Raw genomic sequence first — 18,812 nt, 5'->3', positions numbered from 1 at the left:
AAGTGAATGGAAAACATAGGAATTGGAAAGTTTCCTATGGTACTACTATTCATGAATTTGGTCCAAAGGAATGGAGAAAAGGAAAACTGTAGGATTTGTTCCTTTAGTGTCTCCTTGAAAGAAAAAAATGTAGGAATTTTAATTTTCACTTTCCCCCCCTTTTCAAATCCCTATTCATCAAGCACAAGACTACGAGATAGTAGCATGATAGCATTATAACCGTACATTTTCTTGTGGTTTGACTTAATCTCACCATGCTTTTTTCCATCATGTGATCTTCCAATTGTTGTGAATCAAACACCCAGATTGGCAGAAATCCTGTGTTTTTAAATTCTCTGTTTTGCACGTGCATTCCTATCCTATTCCTCTCTATTTCCTATCCCTGCATTCTTAGAATCCTAAAATTCAAACAAGCCCTTACTCAATTACTTCTGTTACAGATATGTGTCAAAGAAAACCTTGTGTGGTTTGTCCTGCTCCTGCGGCACTGTGTTCCACCCCAGCTCAGTTGCTCCAACGACGAAAGGGTTCACCACAGCAGGGATCCGCTCTCCAGACTGTTTTTCGCCGCCTCAGATCTTCTTCCCCGCCGCCGGCAGCCACGACAACTGCATTACCATCATCAAATGAGCATATGACCTTGAGCACTACACGGGTCCGCAAGATAGGTCACACTCTTCCGTGTCTGCTTACATTATGCATCGCTTAATATGATGACATGCTACTTTATCTTCGTGTTCACCTATTAGACTCCGAGTCAGGTCCAAACTAATGCTGAAACTTTTTAAATGGTTGTGGGGTACATATTGGGGGAGCAATCAGTACTATCTGTCTACTATCTAGTTATTCTCTGGTATCTACTATGAGTTTCATGTTGGGTGCAAACAAACATTAAAGGAGCCATTATCTGTATTTTTTAACTAAAGCTATTATCTGCCTGCTATCATTGGTTTTGGGTCTATCCACAATTTGCTACCATCACTCTAGATTTGTGCATGCACTCCTTACATAATATCACTATTTTTATTACTATGCATGCCATTTATTATACACAATGGAACTGATCATGTAGAGCAAAAGAGACGAGCCTTGCGTGGCAATAAAATTTCATGCAGATGTCGCTCCATGGTGGGCGCAAAGGCAGCCCCCTCCACCCATTTCGGTTCGTAATCAAGAAGAAGAGAACTGTTCTGAGGGGGATTCAGAAGGAGAAGACTGCTCCTATTTACCCCATGAGGTCTTCGCTCTAACTTGGCATGCTGATGTTGGTAATATCATGCATATGGTGCGTTGCATTGCTTACTCTATACATTAAAGATGTCATCTGCTTAGTTTAGACATGCTTTGTGTCAATGCCATCTGTTTAGTTTCTTTATCGTATATGTGAATCATGCAATGCCATCTTGTTTAGCCAGGCATCATATATGTGAATTTTGCAATTCCACCCTGGTTAGCCAGTCATCTTATATGTGAATTATATCATGCCATCATTTTTTTATTACGTGTTAAATTTGTCAACAATTTTAGTACATTCAATTACTCTTCCTGTGCATCAACTATTTGGCACAGTCATGGAAAAATCTGGAGTGGAAACAAGGTCTTCAGAGCAGACAATGCTATCTGACGAAGCGCATGTCTTGCTGGTTACTGATAGCTCCTCAAAGGAGGATTCAGAGACAGATGACCAGTCATATCCCCCCCGAGGTGCATGCTCTAACTTGGCAGGGTTATGTTGCTCATATCATGCGTATGGTATCTTGCATTGCTATGTCATTTGCTTAGTTTAGACATGCTTTGTGTGAATGCCACCTGTTTAGTGTCTAATTACCATATATGTGAATTATGCAATGCCATCTTGTTGCAAGACATTATATATGTGAATTATGCAATGTTATCTTGTTGCAAGGCATTATGTATGTGAATTATGCAATGCCATGCTGTTTAGGCAAGCATCATATATGTGAGTTATATAATGCTGTCCTTTTTTTGTATTTCTCATTGCTTTTGTCGATAATGTTTGTATATTCAACTGCTCTTCCTGTGCATCAGCCATTTGAATTGGTGATGGAGAAATCTGGAGTGAAAACAAGGTCTTCAGAGCAGACAATGCTACCTGCTGAAGCAGATATCTTGCTGGTTATAGATAGCTCTTCAGAGGAGGATTCAGAGGCAGATGAACAGTCCTATTACCCCCCTGAGGTGTATGCTCAAACTTGGCAGGGTTATATTACTCATATCATGCATATGTTGTATTGCAATGCTTAGTTTTTACATCATATACACAATATTGAATGCCATCTCCTTAGTTGACACATCATATATGTGATTGCCCTCTTCTCACTTTCTTAGTATATAAATCATATATTTGAATTATGTCATGCCATGATGTTTACATAGACAACATGTATCTGAATTATGGCATGCCAACCCACTTTCTAAAGACATAATATAACTATATCATCTCATCCTGTTTACATAGTCATCATATTTTAAATTTTGTCATTCTATCCGTGAATTATATCATGCCATCATGTTTTCATCGATGGCATGTTTGTGATTTATGGCATGCCAACCACTTTAATAGACACATCGTATAGTTATATCATGTCATACTGTTTACATAGTCATCATATTTTGAAGTATGTCATTCTATCCTGTTTAGTTAGCCATCATACATGTGAAATTGTGTCATGCTATCCTGTTTAATTAGCCATCATACATGTGAAATTATGTCCTGCTATTCTGTTTGGTTAGACAACATAAACGTGAATTATTTCCTGCCCTGTTTTCTTCCCTAGTATCCATTGCACCTGTCTATGTTACAATGTATGTACATTCAATTACTTTTCTTGTTTATCAGGCATTTCAATTGGAGGGAGTGATGGCAGTATCTGTGGTATTAAAAACACGGTCTTCAGAAAAGATCGTGCTACCTGCCGATGTAGATAGAACCACGGTTGTACTTACCCAAGAACCAGCCCCACCACACATAACCCAAACTGATGCAGATTGTACCCCTACCCAGTTGGACAGAGAACCAACTACACCTCTTCTAACCCCAACCCCAGCAGATAGTAACCGAATTCCCGTTGACACAACACCGTCTCCACCATAGAGCACCCAAACACGAGCAGATAGTAAGGCAACTGCAGTGCCCAAAGCACGAGGACCACCACTGCGAACCCCAAGTCAATGCTTAAAGCAGAAGAAGAATTGTTCTCAGGTCAGGTTCCGTAGCTATGGTTCATACTACTTTGCTCTTGCATCACTGTATTTACTCATACCAACTAATTTCAAATTTGAAGGATGCAATTGAAACTCCAATGGCGCAACATGTATGTTTTAAACCTGTTTCTTTAACGTGTTTGGCTGTTTGCTCTTGTAAGTTGCTCTATGTTGATTTCAGTTTCAATTTAATAAATAATTATGTTCTCATGCCATATACGTTACAAGTGTTGTTATTGTTGTGTAGTTTCCCACACTTATATTCTGTCTATGCTGCTTTGTCTTAAATAAATATGATTTGAATTGTAGCTATCTTGATTTGGCAACATAAACTCGAATGATATAGACCATACAGTGACCATACTACATAGATATATGTTTGTTTCATGCTGTTATCCTGTCCACCTCACTACTGAACTGGTTTACCAAAATGAGTTTCATATACTACATTGTAAACCTATGATGTGTTTGTTTGTTTCTCTTTTAGAACGCGGACAAAATATTGGAGAAGAGTACCCCGTTATGCAATGGTAAAGGAAGTAATGCCGATAAGGTTCAAGATAGTGAGACATCCCTGTTGGTCTCCAAGAAAGCTGATAAAAACTATATTGAAGACACTGAGACAACCCCAAAGTCCTGTCTTGATGTAGTGTTCGAGTTACTGGTTACTAATGCTGGCACCAGCTCTTCAAACTCGTTGCCTGAATCAGTTCGGTTTCTTGAGTCTCAACTTCAAGTTGAAAGACATCGATCAAATGTTATGCGACAGGAAGCCGAAGGACTGAGGAAGTCCCTACATAATTCAGATGCATACTTTCTGGTGCAACAACAAGTGTTGGAGGACTTAAGCACCAAAGAAGAGAAAGTTAATAAGCTTGCTAAGCATCTTGCCAGCATTATGGGTACCTAGGATATTGTTTCTTGAGTTCTTCTGAAGTGGTTTCAGTTCTGGACTTATTTTGCTGCGGCGTTTCTATGCTGCCGTGTTCCCTATATTTGCACTGGTGGCGAACTTTGATGCCCAGTGGATATAATATATGTAATTGCCGTAATAGCCTAGAGTAAGTTGCTTGTTTACTTATTTCCTTATTGTCTTGTTTATTTGTTTGCTTGTAGTCAGTGCAGTTCTTTTTCCGCGGTTTGCTAGTGGCCGCAATAACCTATTTTTTAAAACTAGGCCACAATAACCATGGGCTACATATTTACTGTAGTTACCATTTCCCTCCTACTGGTCGTAGAAACAATGGGCTTTCTACGTGTCGTAGAAATAATGGGCCTTATACGGGTCGTAGACACAATGGCCTTCTACGGGCCATATCATCAATGGGCCTTGTACGGGCCGTATGATCGGTTGGCCATACAGACTGCATTATGGCCGTAAACGAGTTAGAGTTGGAATCGTCTGTTCATGGCCGACCATAACGGGCCATCGCTAATCGGCCGTATTTGATGACGCTATGAAAATGGCCCAACATATTAACGGGCCACAAACGGACCGACTGTAACCTCGGGCTGAATTTAGCCCACAAGCAGAAAATGACAGTAACGGTCCGTAAGTAAACAAATGCTGGAAATGAGCCCAAGAATAAATGGGCTCTGAGAATGCCGAAAGATAACATGGGCTAGAATCGGCCCAATGGAATAACAGGCCATTAATGGGTATAAAGTGATACACTGTTCATTACGGGCCAGTTTCACCACGGGCCGTTAATGGGTATAAAGTGATACACTGTTCATTGCGGGCCAGTTTCACCACCGGCCGTTAATGGGCCAAGAGTTACAAAGGGCCTCATATGGGCCGAAAGACATCATGGGCCATACATGGGCCAGAAGTGAAAACAGGCTGGAATCATATTGGATGGCCCATATGACGCTGCTGGGCCTAATTTGGATAGGGCGTAACGGACCTTGGGTTAGCGGGCTATAAATGGGCTATATGCAAACAAGCCGTTAACAGGCTTTCCATGGGCCGGCCCGACACCTTTTTACCAAGTAAAACGGGCCGGCCAGGAACGGGCCTTTGTTGGGCGTGCCACGTGTTGACGTATCATAGGCGCCTTCTGTCCAATGAGTGGATGACATCTGTCCCAATGATGAGCCGACACGTGTTTCCTCCAACCAATGATGATTTTACACGTGGAAGATCCCCATTGGTCCGGGCTGTTAACGGGTTATCAGATCCAAAACCCGAACCGATAGCTTAACGGCGTTTCGTAACGGTGGATGCCACGTGTCGGTCACCCTTGACGAAAACACTTCTGTGACGCGCGATTTATCGTCATGGAAGTGGACACTTCTGTGATGATAATTTTGGTAATGTCATGGAACACTTCTACGACAGCACTGGTATGACTATCTTGATTCTGTCATAAAGTCGTCATGGATGTACATGCATGACAGAAAACGCGACCTTCTGTGACAAACACGTATCATCACGGAACTGTATGTTTTTTGTAGTGTACGACAATCAAATAGGCTGCATCGTACGGACAATTGCCACCATCAACGATGAGAAACTACAGAAGATAGATAATATGAGGCCTGGAGCTGATGCGGTTCCCGGTGAGTGCGCCGCCAGGTTTAGATGTGCCAGCGGGGGCAGATTCTAGTGTGGACGGCTAGATTTGCCCTGAAGAGGTCGCGGCGGAGGCAGGAACTGCAGACAAGGCGCAGTGTTCAGAGCAGTCGATAGAGCAATTGGACCCAAAAACCCCAGGATGAACACAAAGGTACAACTGATTCCAGTTGAAATTCATGATGAATTGCAGTTCCAGTATTACAATGATATGAAGAAAATATGTGGACGGTAGCATAATCTAATAGGTCAGCGTAGATTCAGATATTGTAAATCATATATTGGTGTCTGCATCCCCTAGTGAATTAGAGAAGTATAACTTGTCAGCTGGAAAAAATAGTGATGCGAAAAGGCTTTGAGGGGAAATTAAACAATAAGCTGGTTGCTATGTCAGTCATACATAATTCAGTTTTCAGGATACTGAACCAACATCTAATTTAAACTTGTTTGCCATTTGAGCAGAGACCATGTGGGTGCCAAAATTTTATTTCTAGATGTATCTGCATTGAATCATCAAGCAGAAATGTATAAGGGTGCGTTTGGGAGCTTAAGTATTTTTGATGTTTTGTAGGAATACTGTGGTTTCTAAAAAAACTTCGGTATTAAATACTTTGATTTGTTCGGATAGAAAAAATACTGCAGTTTAAGAAACCATAGTATCTCTAAAACTGTGGTATTTTTGTAGTATTTGAAAAAAAGGTCGGGACCTCTTTTTTTTAAAACTGAGAAACGCTGGTTCATTGGTCTCTCTGAGTCCATCTTCTTATGACCAATACTTGCCAGATGATATATCTATCTGGCCAGAGTACACGCACGGATGACTTAGCGCCGGCCGGAAACACGTACAGGGGTGTGTTCCTCCCGATCTCTTCCAGGTATTCAACAGGTCGGCGATCAGCCGTATGACGCTTCCAGGTTCCATTTTCCTATGAGAGCCCTCGATCTTTATGTCTTGGCCACTTTTTACCACTGCTTCTAGACACGCGAGTTGCACCTTCAGTGCCTGTCAAAATGCTCTAGCACGTAGGAGTAGTAGAGAACGTGCTCATGCCCAGCATGCATACGGCGGCCGTTAGCACGAGTTGATCCGGCCGTGAGTGCATGTTCAAGATTATCCATGCAATGACAAAACAATCGGTCAAAATCAGAGAAACCTAATAAAACTGCCATTTGCCGAATGCCTCCACAGTTTTACCAAAACTAAGAAAAACTACGCTTTTTAGAAACTAAAAGTGTTTATTGCCCACACATTAAAATACTGAGGTTTTGAAATACTGTGGTTTTGCAAAAACTGTGTTGCTTCATGTGGACAAACTAGTGATGCATATTAGATTTGATTGGAAATTAGGCAGTAACCTGGATACTATGTTAGTCATACATAATTCAGTTTCAGAAGACTGAACAAACAGCTTATCTGTACTTGTTTGCCCTTTGAGCAGAGTTCGTGTGGGTGCTGCTGCTCTAGGCAGGGCTCCTTGTGCAGATAGAGTAACAGCCTTCGAGAAGACTGTACGGCAATTTGCAGAGGATCCAGGTGACATTGTTATTGTTCCAAAGATAGGAACATCTTTCGACACACTAGGTGAAGCATACGACTTTTACAATTTATATTCTTGGGAAAAAGGTTTGGCATCCGACATTGAAAGAGCAGGCTGAATGTGAACCGGAATAGTTATTTTGTAATGGAAAATCATCATGTGGTATGTAATGACTGTGTATTTTTGTTTTTGGGTTCTACAGGGGAAGCCATTTGTTGAAAACACACGGTCTTGTCACTGTCAATGCCCCACACTCGTAAGGCCATTGTGTTCCAAGGATAATGGATGGTACATAGATGAGCATCGGGATGTGCACAACCATGCATTGACGCACACATATGGACAGACACTCCACTGGCCATCGCACAAGCATATTGATCAGCATATCAGGTACCTTGTGAAGCAGATAAGGAAAAATAATGTCACTCTGGCGAAAGTGTACAACATCATCGGAAGCTTCTTTGGGAAGATGGAGAATGTACAATTCACAAAGAGAGCTCTGCGGAATCTGCGTGGAAAGATAAGCCGTGAGCAGTCAGAAGACGATGTGAGGAAAACAATGGAAGTATTCCAAGAACTATGTTCAAAGGACCCCCAATTCACTTATTGAGTTCAAGCAGACAATGAGGGCAGAATCAACACTTTGATGTGGGCTACCGGCAACAGCAGGCTGCAATACAGTTTCTTTGGTGATGTTGTTACATTTGATGCAACTTACCGGACAAACCTCTATGACATGCCGTTTGTTTATTTGTGGGGGTGAACAATCATTTTCAGAGCATAATCCTTGCTGGATTATTGGTGCGAAGTGGAACAGTTGAAACATTTGAATGGGTTTTCTCAGGATTCATTAGGATAATGGGTGGTAAGGCATCGCAAACAATCTTGACAGGTAAGTAAAGTAAGATTTGGTAGTGAACGAGTTTCGGTATTATTGTGTGACATAAAGCCAGAAAATCTAATGTTGGTCTAATCTTTACCTTTATAGATCAGAACAGGGCTATGGAGGTTGCCATAAAGAATGTGATGCCCGGCACAGCTCACCGATGATGCAGTGGCATGTGCTAAAGAAGGCAAAAGAGTCACTTGGTCCATTGTACTCCAAAATAGTGATTTCCGTCCCGAGTTCCGCAAGGTTGTCAACCACATGTTAACCATAGAGGAGTTTGAGGAAGGTTGGAAGTACCTTATAAAGAAATACAACCTGAAGAGCCACGACTACATGACTAATTTGTAGGAGATAAGGCATAAGTGGGCGAAGCCATACTTCAAAGGCATGTTCTGTGCAAAGATGACTAGCACTCAACGAAGTGAAAGCGCTAACCACAAGTTAAAGAACTATGCGCCGCCTGGGAGCCCAATGCATATCTTTGTCAGGAAGTATATGAGCTTAAACCGGGAGGCAGAAGAGAATTATGAGAAGCGTACAACAATAGTAAGCAGTGTCTCCATGATAACAATTGCTATGGTTTAATTACACACTGAATAAGTGAATGCATGTACTGACACTAGTTTGTTTGCTTCTCCAGGGGAGGCCACTCATGCGAGCAAATTTGGCTACAGAGAGGCATGCTGGGAAAATATACACTAGGGCTATGTTTGAGCAATTCAGACAAATATTGTATGAGTGCAGTGCATATCAGGTTGAGGAAATCGACAAAGGAAAAAATTACATTGCAATACATACCGATGCAGCGCGGAGGGAAAAGTGGTGTAAAACGTCATACAAGGTATCGGTTATGGAAGGAGGGGATGAGTTTGACTGTGAGTGTGGTCAGTTTGCACACATGGGCCTGCTCTGCAGCCACATCCTAAAGGTGATTTACATGTCCTGTTTATCATGATATTTACACTGTTTTAAATTATCAAATTATGAAGATAGATCAAAAAGCTAAGACGCTGTGTCCTCCGTTCATGTTGACAAATGCAGGTAATGGACTTCATCCATGTCACGGAGATCCAAAAAAAGCACATTCTGAAGTGGTGGACACGAGATGCAAGAGATATCCTTCCAGCACACCTCACACAGTACCAGAGGGACAATGCTCAAGAAAACCCCTCAGTTTCCAGCATTTCAATATGTATATGCAAGCTATGGAACTTTTGCGAATGGGAGACTGCGGTGTGTCTGCTTATGAGTATTTGATTTCATTGTTCAAACACTGTGCAATGGAGATGAAGCCATTCACAGAAGTGCGAGATGGTTTGGGTTTGGAAGACAGGTTAGGAGATAATATGAAGGCCCCATTAACCCCTTGTGCAGGAACAGAAGGTACACATATTACAATTGGGGATGGTGACTGCAACTCATCAAACGAGTCTGGAAATGTCTTGGCAACCTTGTTGCCGCTAGCTAAACAGAAGCAAATGGGAAGACCAAGAACAAGTAGGGAGAAAGCGCCATATGAGGGTTTAAGTAAGAGAACACGATTTTGTGGGATATGCAGGCAGCAAGGACACAAACGCACAACTTGCCCTCAACGGGGGTATGCACAACAAGGCTCGTAAGCCGGCGAGATGCAAGAACTGTAGCGTTGAAGGGCACCGCCGGAACAATTGCCACAATGCTGCAGAACTAAGGCTGACCTAATAATGTAGAAGTTGATCGGGTTTCTAACCCCTGGTTTTGCTCCATCGTCGCCTACTTCTTGGTTACCTACATCGTTTTGTTGCTCTGGTTGATCTTGTTGCCACGTCTAGCGAGTAGACTACCCCTCGAGCCTCTTCATACTTTAGCTCACCTTGCTATGTGCTATGAATCGCATCAAGAGCATAAGCTGCGCGTGTGAATGTTGATTGCAGATCCGGTCGGGAAGATGGCTAGGCCTCCTGGGATGCCGAAGCGACCAAGATCGCGCAGCCGCAGTAGGGGACGTCCCAAGAAGAGGACCAGGCGGTGCGGGAGCGACGCCATGGTGGTGGCCAATGCACCAAGACGAGAACCGGCTTATAGATCAATGTTCGCGACTGGCTCTTTCCTAGGGTTAGGTACTTTATTTTACCATGCAATGGAGCCGAGCAGCATGGCTGGCTTGCTGACAAACATATATGCTGGACCAATAGATAGGGTTTTCACTGCTGAACAAAAGGGTAGAATTGACACTAGAACTGGATCACTGAGGATGCCAGATGGGCAAGTTAGAGCAATCAGAGATGTGGATGCTGTTATGATCCTAGGCGTACGTGGCCATGGAAGGATAGTGGAATTTGGCACGCCTACGGACAGATCTGGACTTGTTAGGAGAATCAAGGGGATGATAGGCCTGCGAGGTAGAGGTGGCCTGAAGGTTTCTGATCTTGAATATGTCATTAGTAGGCTAAATCCTTGTTGCATGAACGAGCAGCAGACTATAGCATTCACAGTAGCATCGACCGTGGTACCATAAATGACAAAACGACTCAGTGGGGACAGAATCTATGACGGAACGGTCCAATCCGTCCTCCCTCAGTCTGATCCGCCGTGTTGCTAACTTACGGAGTTAATTGAGCTGTGGGCCATGTCCTATTTCGGTAAATAACACGGAGGAGCATATACCTCATGCTATACAGACTACAACACAGATCGCAAGATATATAAATGGTCCTGATTCCAGGAGCCTGTGAGCTCGGGATCACATCAGCATTTTCGTCAACATCGTTTCTTCTGCTGAGCATGTGGAGTTACTTGCTTGCTGAAGGAGAATACAAATGGTGTCTGAACTTGACGTCACAAGAGCTGTGATTCAAACTGACAACCAAGGAGTTGCTCGTGCTCTCTGTTCGGAACAGCTTGATCAGTCCAGGTTTGGATCTCTCAGCCATGAGATCAAGGATTTGATGGCTCACGTTGGTGATTTTCGAGTGACATGGACACGACGAGAAGCCAACCAAGTTGCTCATATTTTAGCTAGGGAGGGCTGCCTTTTTAGTTTATGTATGTAAATCATGGTTTAGTATTTTTCCTTGTTGTATTCGAGCTGCTGTTGTGGCTGATGGAGTCACAAAATAAGTAATAATAAGGCAGGTATTTCCTCTCTCTCTCAAAAAAAAAAGCAAATTTTGTGCAAAATAGAAAACAAACTTCCTTTCTTTCGTTTTTTAATCTTACGCGTTTTTAGTAACGGCAATTTACGGTGGATCCAAAATCCCCAATGTAGTCGATTCCACCATTCCCCCCAACACAACACACTCAAACACCGATCGAGACGGCCGGAGTCCAGACCTAGCAAGTACCATGGGAGCAGCTCTATCGCGCCGCCAAGCAACCACCGTGTGCGCCCCGCCACCGGAGCTCCCCAGCGAGCTCATCGAAGAGATCCTCTTCCGCCTCCCGCCCGACGACCCGGCCTGCCTCCTCCGCGCCTCCCTCATCTGCAAGGCCTGGAGCCACACCGCCTCCCGCCCTGGATTCCGACGTCGCCTCCACAAGCGCCACGGGGCAGCCCCCGTGCTCGGCTTCCTCCACAACTGGGACAACGAGTGCATCCCCCACTTCGTCCCCACCGTCGCCTCCTCCTTCTCCCTGGCCGCGCCAGACTGGCGCTCCTGGCAGGCCATCGACTGCCGCCACGGCCGCGCCCTCTTCTGCTCCAAGGGCGCCTGGGAGCTCCTCGTGTGGGAGCCAATCACGGGCGCCCAGCAGCGCCTAGCGGTGCCCCCGGCGTTCAAGATCTGTGTCCCGTTCGAGCCGGCCTATGCCGTCTTCTGCGCGGCCGATGGGTGCGACCACCGCAACTGCCTCGGAGGCCCTTTCGGCGTGGCCTTCGCCTTCTGCTTCGAGGACGAAGATGCTGCCGATGAGGAGTATGTCACGTCGGCGTGCGTATACTCGTCGGAGCACGGAACCTGGGGCCAGCTGATCTCGATGCGCAGCGAGTTCATGATAAGCTTTGAAAATTCTTCCAGCGGCGTGCTCATTAGGAGGTCCCTGCTCTATTTCTTGTCCAACGTTGGGTCGATCCTGGAGTACGATTTAGCAAGGCATGGCTTGACTGAGTTCGACGCACCAAACCACGAGTCTGGTAACGATGCAGAGAGATTTAATCTCATGGTGTCAGAGGGCGGTGGCCTGGGTCTTTGTGAAGAACTGGATGTGCGCCTCAAACTGTGGACAAGGGAGGTGAGTGACGGAACTGATGCATGATGGGTAACCGGGTAATCCACTTGGATAATTTGCTCCCAAATGGTGCTCGGATGGATGCAGAAACTAGACTGATCGTGGTGGGGTTTGCCGAGGGAGCGAATGTCATTTTCCCTAACACATTTTCTGGCCTCTTCACAATCGAGCTACAGTCGGACCGGGTGAAGAAGGTGTGTCATGATCGTGGCTCCTGTAAATTGATTCCAGTTGTCAGCTTCTACACTCCTGTGGACCGTGGCGGATACCAGGATCTGCTATCGTCGACCCCTAGTCAGGAGGTAGGTGGTGAGGAGGGGGGAGAGGAGGAGAAAACAGCAGATGAGGCACAACAGCTGCTTGACAAGGGGTCCAATACTATCAAGGAGTGGTGCTTTGTCGACACCTTTGAACGTCTCAGCCATGACCTCAATACCAGGTGAGCTATCTCTACTCTTCCACGCCACACCTATTTTGAGCTATGCTCAAACATTTGTATTGATGGCATTGATGAAAGGAACTTCTCTTTAGTTCAGTACTCTTTAGGATCAATTGTTGGTTTTCATGTGTCCTTAGTTGCTTTGGGCCCTTTGAGTTATGTGGTTTGCGACATGAGTTAAGATCGGCATAACTTATTCTACGAGGAGGTGGTTAGCAAGTGGTGTTTACCTTTCTTTCGTTCGGCCGTGAGCCCGACTGTGTGTTTTGTGTTTGAGGGGTTCAGTGATAGCAATACGTGAGAGTTATTACCTGGCATCTTTTGTCATGATGTGTATTGTGATGAGCATTTAATCAAAGTGCAGTTATTGGACTGGTAAATGTTATCCTATTTGAGAAGAGTTATTGTAAATACCTCATCGACGTGTTGTTTATTTTATGTCGCCCTGTAATTGTACTTCATAATATGTGCAAACACTAGTTGGTTGTTAGAAATGGAACTCAACAGAACATAGTTAGCACATGAGGTCATTTAAATGGACAATGGAATAATTTTAGTTGCGCTACAAAACTTCCATAGCCTTGTTTTATTTATAACCTTAACAACTATATACCGAACAATTACGCCTTTGTTTTCACCTAGGGTTCCATGTCATGGAGAAGGAGCTCCGGAGGGTTCTAGCGCACTCAACAAACATGGATGTGCCTTGCTACCCAAAGATTTTTCGGGCGATGTTCCCAAAAGTTCACCAAATGAAGAATTGGTGAAGGGTACAACCAGCATAGATGATGATGGGAGCTCGATGATCTTATACAACAATGTTGAGGGTGCTCCACCTTCGGAGAAAGGTGAGTCTAAATAATTCATAACGACCATTGTCTGTGCCGGGGCTACACCATTATGTAGTGAAATGCATTATTTCTGCTGAGGTTTGCATTGTTCTCTAGGCTTTGTTAAAACTAGAAGGAGTCACGAGCCTTTGTTGCGCCTATTTGTTTTGATAGCATTTGGTATTTTTTGATGGGTTTAATGCTTTTCCTTTTTGGTTGAAATTATTGTCTGATCTGATTGAATGGGGTTATTGATGGGCCTTTGTTATTCGTTCCTTGTGCCTGAGGCATGCATGAGCTGAAAATATGTATCTCTTTTTGGGGAGACATATTAAGCGGGCTCGCTGGCATGGTATGGCAAACTAAGAACCATCACATATTATGGCTAAGTGTCAGTCGTAGGTGCGTTAGCAAGTGGAGGCGGGTACATCACAAGCTCTAATCCCCGAGAATCCGACTAACTATATGGAAAAAACGTTCCGGTCGGGCTGTGGCGCCAAACACAACATGAACAGCGAACGCTTGGACTGCCACAGATAGGAAAACTAGGCAGCCAAATCCAGCCAAAGCATTTTCCCATGTGGTACGAGAAAACGTTTCGAATGGGCTATGGTGCCACTCACAACATGAACATCCAACCCGTGGACAACCACAAATTGGAACAGTCAGTGCCAACCAAAGCATTTTGTCGTGTAGTGCGTCCGGTTGGTTGTGCTATCTCTTACAGAATGGGCAGAGAAAGTCATCAATGCAAAGCAATGCAAAAGAAACAGGAAAATCAAGCCGCATCATTCGATTCATTCCTAAGCCCCATAGAGCATGTAGTTATTTCACCTGCATGAAATGATTTCTCAAAGATTTTGTCGAATTACTGAACCCACACTTTTAACATGGCATTGCGATTCACCCTATGCAGTTATATTAACCACATAAAACGATGGCCATGGACTCCTGCATGTGTGTTTGGACTTGGAAGTTGGAACTCAATAGAACCTATCTCTTGAATCACATAATCATTCTGTAGGGGACCATTTAATATTTTACTAGTGGTTTTGTTTCAATTTTGTAATATAGATAGTAGACGACGTTGCAGAAATCAATAAGATTTATAATATGCTTGTTTTATTAGTTACATAATATTTTCAACATGCATGCCTTATGTCAGCTTCTTGCCTTATAATTATAAGGTATACAGTGCATATTTACTACTTATCTAGTCATTTTCATTTGTCTTGCCATTGTTCGCTTCATTATTTTTTCTTGCAGTTAACTAAGTCTTGTACTTGTACTGGGTAGGTTTGCCGTGAAAGTTAATTTTTTAGTAACCATGTGCTACAAATTTATGCAACAATGTGAATATCGAATGGTTATCTGTTGTGATTAGGGGGTATTTATTGATTGGTAACAACTTTTCGACAAATATTACATGGACCAAGAAGTGAGAACCACAATGTTATTTTTGTTAGAGACGGTTGTATTGTTGTAGGGACTCATATTGGCCTTGAGCCCATGGAATGAGGGAATGAATCAAGTTACTATATTTAACAATTTCTACTTTGAAATAATGCGCCGGGTGTAATGCTTAAACCTTTTAAGTAATGAAATCGCCCTTTATCGGAAAAGAAATTCTACTTTGATATTCTGTTTGATTGAAGTCAAGAAAAGTGTCCAAGTAAAAGTTAATCGCGTACAGAACATGTTGGACAGTAGCTCATCAAGCAATGTTGTTGTTAATGGAAGAGCAGCACCTTCCAGTTTCTTAACTTAAAGTTCCTTGCCTGCCGATACTGTAATGCTGATCTGAGTCTAGCTTACACCGAGGCGGTCTGCCTTGTTGAGGCTGGAAATGACTCAAGAACCAGCATTTTAAGGAAACACAACAGATAAATCTTGTGTGAAATAATATTAGACCCATGTCGGCATTTTTGATTGGTTTTGTGAGTGTGATATTTTTGCAAACATGAAGAAGCTCACACATTTATAGCATCCTGCTTCTTAGTAACGCTGAAGGGTTCGAAGGAACTGGGATTGGGTTGCTGCCTTCCACTGTCCTGTTTTCTCACAGAAGATCTGTGTCATGTTAGGGCAACTCTAACCGATCCCCAATAACCAGTTAGAGGAGTAAAAACCCGGTTTTACTCCTGTAACCGGTACCTAACCGATCCCCTATACCCCATAGTGGAGGAATAATTATCATCAGCCGCCTCCGCCGACCCTATGTTTACTCCGCCGCTCGGCGGCCGAGTAAAATTATGCCACATCTTCTCATCTTCCTCTCCGCCTCCTTTGCCTCTTCTCCTCCCCCATCCCCGCTGCCGGTGACTCCCCCCGCCGTTCCTCGATGCCCCCTCCTCCCAATGGCTGGATCCTATCGCCGATGCTCCCCGTTGTCACGCCCGTGGTTCGTCTTTAAGCGGCACGTCCTTAAGCCGCCGCCCCGCCGGCGCGTCCTTAAGTTTAAATTTCGGTTGTCAAGACAATGTGTTTGGCTAGGTTGAGCTTATGCAGATTTTGGTTGAAACTAGGTTGAACTTTGCAAATTTGGTTTTTACTCCCTTAAATTTAGGAGTTTGGCTAGGTCCGACCAAAACTTAGTGGAGTAAAAATACTCCACTAAGCTTGGCTCGGCCGGATCCTCCTCTATTTTTTAGGGGATCGGTTAGAGTTGCCCTTACAATGGAAGAGTTACACTTAGCATTTAAAATACCAAGTTGGACTTGTGTTGACTACTGAATTGGCTGCCTAACAACAAATTATTATTCCGAAATAAACATATTCATGATTACAATAGCAAATACTTAAAATGAAAAACAACAAGTTTTGTTTATCAAAAACGATAATCAGTAAGAAATGTCTGCTATTTTAGTCACAAAAATTTCAGATACAAACAATTGAGATTTACATTTTCATAAAATACACTCAAGGTGCTTGGGTGTGGCAGATGTCGTCGCCCTATTAACAACCTCTACTGCTAAACTTGTTTCCAAAGAGCAAAGGTGCATGTAGCAATTGATTTAGGTACTTCATTTAATCATAGGAAGACCTGTTAGAGCAAACGTTTGATATTTGGTATCAACTGTCCTGGTACGCATGACCTTTGCTAAAATGATAAGCATGACAGACCTGACCCTTGACAGTAGCTAGCAACTGCTCTTTCATAGCCCTATCTTCAGGTGATAGGTGGGCTTAATGTTTATTTGACTTAAATGTGTGGCTAGATAGCTGAACACAATAGCAGGGAGGGGAAAATAGATGTACAAATCAAATGATAGAAAAAGGGAAGAGTGATGCGACAATTAGAAGTTTACAACTACTCGAGAAAATTAGAAGTACTCCAGAGGTGGTAAAGAATACATTAAAATAGTACTCCTTCCGTCCCATAATGTAAGACGTTTTTGCAAGCTAGGTTAGCTTTCAAAACAGTCTTACATTATGGGACGGAGTAGTAGTACACAAGTGCACACCTTCCAGAGTATGCATACTAAGTTTTAGTTCAAAAGAGCCCTATTTCAAGATTTGTGTTACGCAGATTATGTTACTCACGAGTTACAGACATAACAAGATGCTAACCATGCTGTGAGCAGCAGAACCACCATACTGGATGGTTAATGTATCACCCATCCTTTCATAGAAATCCATCAGATCATCGGCCAAAGGAGGACGCTGTTCAATTTTAGGTTCTTCAATGACCTTCAACACTTGAAGTTGACGCCCTAAAGCAGCTAATCCATATGCAAACTGCGCAACATTTGTGTGGTCTAAGCAGTTTATGCAGTTTGTCCTGAGGACACCCTTCTATAGTAAAAGAGGTACCATTGTAGCTGGGCAGAAATCATCATTGCTTTTGATGTTACTCCCTCCGTCCGAAAATACATACATCTCCTTTTATCCATTTTGATGACAAGTATTTTCGGATGGAGGGAGTACATGAGTTGGTAACACCCCCTTGTCCACTGTGAAACATGTTAAATATTACCATAGTACTGCCAGCAGCAAGCCAGCAGGATGTCCATTATCTGCACATTAGGTTATTTGTTTCCTTTGGGTTAGTAGTTTCCATTTATCTGCACTAGAGTACATACTAGTTTTAGATATATGCATTTCAAAATCAGTTCCTATAGAGTACATAACGTTAAAGCTATCTTTCAGTTTAAGCAATGGAATATCAATATCTTCTAGTAGGCAAGTCCCTGCAATCATCTATTATCTGGCCAGCTGCAATACATCTGTTCCTCTCCAAATCAGTGCTCTCCTTTCACATGGCCATGTTCTCCTCTCATACGAATGTTTACCCCACTAACACTGACCACATATATTATGAAAGACTATTTTAATGCAAATAACATTGGGTAGTTTTTTCTGTGTCCAATCTATACAGCAATGTAGATATATGGCCAAACATTAAGAAAATATTGTATTTTATTTGCTGGAGGGGCTCATTTCATGGATTTGCTAAGTCGAACTTATCGATTCTTAAGCAATTGCCTCTTCCTAAGTAGGTATACAAATTACTTTGAAGCATCCAATGGTTTTGATGATGTAGTTACCTCACAGTGGATGTGGTCGTTAGTTCCATCCAACACATCTGATGCTACAATGTTTAACAGTCCAAGCACATTGGTGCCTTCCCTACAGATGTCATGTAGATTAATATATCATTAGTATGTACTTTGCGCATAATCAATAGGTTCTTATAGGGGCGAGCTCAGATAGAATATGAATATCCTCTGGGAATACAATAGATTACCTTCGGGAAAGCTTACTCAGATCCATGTGTAAAAACTTAAGACGTTTGTCATCCGGTAATTAACCCCTTACTTATGTAATGGATAGCCTTTGCATATTCTGCACGGATCTCAAAGATTCACGAGGCTTCTTCTCACGAGTCTGAGAGATATACACGCAATTCAAAAGAGAGTAATCAGAAAGGATACCAAAAGGTTATCAAGCTGACCAATCAATAGATGTAAATTACGTTGAACAATTACACTCACCTTGATTAGGTTTAAGATGACTAGGGTTCCCGTATCTAAGAACAAGGTTTTCAAAATAAAGGCAGGTGGGTTTGTATTCCACAACTGATTTTACTGTAGATAGCAAGGATTATCAG

At 43.0% G+C, this 18,812-nt stretch overlaps 2 pseudogenes; one reads left to right on the top strand and one right to left on the bottom strand.

The window, feature by feature from the left end:
• The first annotated feature begins 11,551 nt into the window (after positions 1-11,551).
• LOC123115247 (uncharacterized) lies at positions 11,552-12,876 on the top strand (annotated as a pseudogene).
• A 2,540-nt stretch (positions 12,877-15,416) lies between these two features.
• LOC123115245 (phosphoinositide phosphatase SAC2-like) lies at positions 15,417-18,475 on the bottom strand (annotated as a pseudogene).
• Between the last annotated feature and the right edge of the window lie 337 nt (positions 18,476-18,812).

This window comes from Triticum aestivum, chromosome 5B (genome assembly GCF_018294505.1).
Source record: "Triticum aestivum cultivar Chinese Spring chromosome 5B, IWGSC CS RefSeq v2.1, whole genome shotgun sequence".
NCBI classification, from domain to species: Eukaryota; Viridiplantae; Streptophyta; class Magnoliopsida; order Poales; family Poaceae; genus Triticum; species Triticum aestivum.
The sequence above is the reverse complement of the archived record's forward strand: the minus strand, read 5'-3'. Positions and strand labels throughout refer to the sequence as shown.